Source organism: Solenopsis invicta, chromosome 3 (genome assembly GCF_016802725.1).
Source record: "Solenopsis invicta isolate M01_SB chromosome 3, UNIL_Sinv_3.0, whole genome shotgun sequence".
Classification (NCBI taxonomy): Eukaryota; Metazoa; Arthropoda; class Insecta; order Hymenoptera; family Formicidae; genus Solenopsis; species Solenopsis invicta.
The window spans coordinates 17,723,654-17,728,795 of NC_052666.1; the positions used below are offsets into that span (position 1 = coordinate 17,723,654).

The following is a 5,142-nucleotide window of genomic DNA, read 5'->3' on the forward strand; positions in this document are numbered from 1 at the left end:
CCATATATTCTGGGTTGTCGACGCGGCCTGCCTGTGCCTCGTGGGCACATTCTCAAGTTGTTACGTCCCTCCTTTCTCCCTCCATGTCTTACCTATCCTACTTCAACTCTGGACGTAACAATTAATTAATTTTTACAAACAGAAATTTAAACGAAATCCAGTGTTTAGACAAAAAAATTACAATAAATCTAAATTCAAATCATTCTTTTTAACTTTATATTTGATTTTTTATGTTATTATTTAAAAAAATTAAGAGACTTACTTTTCAAGCATGCTTTTCGGTCTCCATGCTTTCGTCATCAATCGGATTACATTTGAGACAGCAATCGTCAATCCGATTAGCCTAGGGAAATTTTCTATACCTACGTTGAGTACCATTGTTCAATCCAATCCGAGATCCGATTAATTATCGTAAAATATTTTTAATCTGTTAAGAGAAAGCCTACCTGCGAAAATGTAAAATTGTTGTTAGCCTGTTAATACAATACATTCAAGGTAAGGTGTATAAATCGTCAAAACAAAAATTCATTAACCCTTCAATTGTATTGAATCTAAGACAGCACAATATAACATCTTCCTAGGTTAGGTTGCAAAAACATTAATTATTGCAATAAAATAGGAAACAGGACACTATATTAAGTTGGAATCACTCGATGCTCGATTTCTTGAAATATAATGTGTGCATGTTTCTATGCTTGTTCTGATACATGCTAGATTGTTTATATGATGATATATCATATGAAGTTCGCAACGATAGCTCGCATAAAAATCATGCATAATAGTAATTAGCGCTCAAAGCAATGCAATACATCTAGCATATGTGATTCATGCTTGATTCTAAAAAAGACAAGTTCTTAATTCATCGATTGATTCACCGCATTATGCACAAATGCAGCTTTTACAGAGCAAAGTTATACTTGTGCATAATGCAGTGAATCAATTGATGAATAAGATAACTTGCTTAAACTGCTATATCATCTAATTTTAACAGAAGACATTTTAATTTGTGAGCAATATTATCTAAAAACGCCGAGGTATTCTAATATTTGCGACTTTTCTCTATACACGACTATCATTATTATATTTATTTTTTTTTGTATTGTTTTAGATGCCTTGTAATTATATAAGGAAAACGAATAAAAATGAATGAACCGAGTCTCAGTTAAAACTAGCAATACGTTCAATCCCAGATAGCCAAATGATTGCAAATTGTCGGCAACTTGCCACAAATATCGCTCATAAGTTGTCAGCAAAGCAACAGAAGGGGGTATCCTCTTTTCAGTATATTTTTGTCAGTAACAATTTTCAAAATATAATAATGGCAAGTTTCCAACAATCTATTGGCAATAGACTTTAAACTCAGTTTTCAGCAACTTGCTGGCAACTGGCGCGCAACACGTCAGGAATCCTTAAAATCTAAACAATGGATAGGAAACAAGTGTTGCTGTTAGGTTGCCCTCAGATTGCAGACAATGCAAGAAACTTGTCGGCAATCTGATGACAACGATTTTCAGCAATTTGTGAACAACTAACGTGCAACATTGTGTTTTTAAATTGCCATCATGTTATAAACAACAGGTAAAAAGATTTTTAATCCTTTTCATATCCCTTCTATAAATGCCATATAGATTTTGTTACAAAATCTGTGTCATATCAAGACTTATGTTCAACAGATAGAGCAGATCGGTAATTCGAATCAATCGGGATTTCTGCACCGAAAATACAGTATTAAGATCGATTGAAAAATAAGATCCGAACTCATATAAATTTATTAAAACAGAATACATTAATGTAAACGTAATAAATGTTTAGTTTACAAAAAAAAAATATTTCTTGTATTCTTTTTGTTAAAAGATTTAAAAAAAATTAAATTTGAATTAAACATTTAATTTATGTACAAAATTAAATAACAATACAAATTGTTATTTACATGTAAAAATATAAAATTTTATATAGAACAACGTTTCACACATACGCCATGTTTCAAAAGAATGAGAGCGAGTATTCGTCTCGAGGTTACAAAAAACAGCTCCTAAAAGTGTCACTAAAGTATGAGCTGACGAGTCGGCGGCGGTAATTCCTAGATATAACGTTTGTGGCTGCATTCAACTCACGAGAAAATCTGCGGCGTGGCCGCCTAGTGGTGGCGTTAGCACTCACTTGTTAAATCCATTTCAATCTGAAATTACAGAATTTCAACTTGCGGGCAGTGTTCTCAGATGGGACGGGGTTTTAGCGCATGCGCGGTGGATTCAGCATCAGTAAAGTATTTATTTTCATTAAGTAAAGGTATTAATGAATAGTATGAGTACCCTTGTTAAGTGGTCTAATCAATTTAATATGTTGCATAATTTTAGAATCTTTTAATAGTGAAATTAAGTGATGTTTTCGCGTAAACATTCTCGCGCATGCGCAAAAATCCCGTCCTATCTGAGAACACTGCTTGCGGGCAAATCTCACACAAACCGCGTACACAGTTTACATGCATAAGACGCGCAAACTTTGCGCGCAAAAAATGTTATTTGGGTGCAAGCAACTTACAAGCAAATATAATTATCCGATACATGGTATCCATTTGCATGTGATATGCTGGTGTATCGGCCAATACATGAGCTTAACCAACTTGAGGGGCAAAACTCACGCAAACCGCGTGCACAGTTTACATGCATAAGACACGCAAACTTTGCACGCAAAAAATGTTATCTGGGGAGCAAACGACTAGCAATATGTTAGCCATCTGCATGTAATTTGCCAGTACATGGGACATACATGAGCTAGCCACTTGTAAGCAATATACACGATGTAACACGTTCTACGAACAAAACGCAAATCTGTTACAAAGTTCGCATGCACATCGCTTAGGTACTGGCGTTTACGTGCACTTCTCTCACTCAATAATAATGCACATTATTATCAACTAAATGCTGAAAACTTTTCAGCAATTATTATTATAGTAGAGTTGCTATTTGCTTGCCGACATGTTGCTCACAACTTATGAATAAAAGTAATACTCGCATGTTTCTGTTAACTTTATATTACCATTCGGTTACCGGCACGTTGCTCACAACTCATGAATGATAATCGTTGTTCACATATTGCTATCAGATTGCTATAAACATTGGTTGCAACAATTGTTCTACCATTGTTTGACAATAAAACTCAGCATATTAATACTGAATTAACAAAAACATTTTTGTTTCATTAAACTATAGGCAACATAATAGCAATTGATGAGCAACTTAATTTCTGCAATTATTTGATTTAGATTGAGTATTCACGTTTGGCTATCTGGGACGTACTGTTATTTTTGTTTGTTTATTAATATCTAAATATACGTACAATATTTTTAGATTATCTGTTCAATAGTTTTTACATATGTTTATTGAAAATTAGACAAGTATCAACACACACAAATTCATAATGTACCAGGTAAAAAAAGAAATAACATAATTAATATAAGAGACAAATATACAGAACGTCTCTTAACTCTTAATTAAATATTTCGGGAAGTGAAAAAGGATGGAACTTTTTAACTAAAAATTTCTGTCCCGATTTTGGTTTAGGTCATTATTAACCGAGTTACTAATGATTAAAGTTGATCAATCAGATTACGCCAATTAAAATGCAGAAGCGTATACTATGAAGCTTATCGCGCCTACTGTACATTCTTCCGATGTAGATTTTATTCTAACTTTTTTGCATATTAATTAATAATAAAATAAATAAATCAATAAGTGGATAGATAAATAAGCAGATAAATGGATAGATAATAAATGGTCTGAACCAAAATTGGAACAGAAACTTTTCATTTAAAACGCCATCCTCTTTCACATTCTGATATATGAAGAGTTGCGCGACACCCTGCGTATTCAATTCCTATATCCAAATTTCAAGGAAAACATTATGTAGAATGTATATGTATTTTAGACATGCTATTAGAAAGCAAAGAAAATGACTCTATGCAAGGCGAAAACTTTGAAAGGCAAAAGAGCTCTACTAATAAATATGTATCAGAGCCTCAAATAAAAATACGACAACTTTCCGACCAGGAAATTGCAAATTGGAAAAACCGACGACAGCCTCTCAACTCAATTGAGAATTTTAAGCAAAAACGTAAATTTCATAACTTATATTAAATACTTTATAAATTTTAGACCTATTTTTAATCGAATCATTCTTTTGCAGCACGTACCTCGCATAGACATCGACGCATGCCCCACAAATTTCTTGATGTATATTAAAATATGAACTAGAGTGAAAGGAATTTACATTGGACGCTTATGTTCAAAGACAAGTGATCTTCTAATCACATATATGCATCGTTTGTACGTCTGATATTAGAAATAACATGACAGCAAAAAATGCTCTTTTCAGTTTTTTCTTTTATTTTCTTGTTATAAAAATTCGTACGTATATATTTTTTGAAAATTAAAGTATATACAATAGAAATGTACAATAAAAATGTACTTTATATGCTTTGTTGATTGATTAAGAAAGATTTTTATAAGTGATATAAGTGCAATACAAAAAACTAGAAATGAAAATATTGTCAGAATTAAAAGTAAATTAAACATTAAACAGGTGAAATTGCACAAATAATACAATTAATATTACAATGCAAAGCGTTGATCACTGACATGTTATAACACATACAGTGTACTACATCATCGTAAATAGTAATACTGCTGTTTTGAGTTATAATTATGAAATATAGAGTTTATGAAATATAATCTAAATAAGTCTATGTAGAGGATGTAATTACTTTGTAACTTGCCTTTAAAATTAACTTTAATTCATGTATTTGCAATCTTATAAAAATAAACCGATGGAAAGTACTAGTGAATTGTATTTTTTTTAGTTACAGATGCAAGTAATAAAGGAATCGCATTTCGCATATTTGTGTAGGATATCCTGCTTATAAATGCCTATTCTCTTTCTTCTCTTTAATGAAAAGAGTAAAGGACTCTTTGGAAATATGTATCAAATTGTAAATGGTTTTTATAAAGATAGATATTTATAAGTCGGACATGTTATATGTGTATACGAGGTGTGTTCAAAAAGTATCGCGAATTTTGAATTTTTGCGGGTTACGTATATTCGAATTTCGATCTTTTTGTGGCGTTATGTTGGTACTCATGTCTC

The 5,142-nt window shown here is 32.0% G+C and overlaps 1 long non-coding RNA gene across 1 annotated transcript; it reads left to right on the plus strand.

The window, feature by feature from the left end:
* The first annotated feature begins 376 nt into the window (after nucleotides 1–376).
* LOC113005886 lies at nucleotides 377–4,835 on the plus strand. Its single transcript, XR_005574334.1, has 3 exons — nucleotides 377–495; nucleotides 3,928–4,113; nucleotides 4,186–4,835. It is a non-coding gene; the product is annotated as an uncharacterized LOC113005886 (long non-coding RNA).
* The last annotated feature ends 307 nt before the right edge of the window (nucleotides 4,836–5,142 follow it).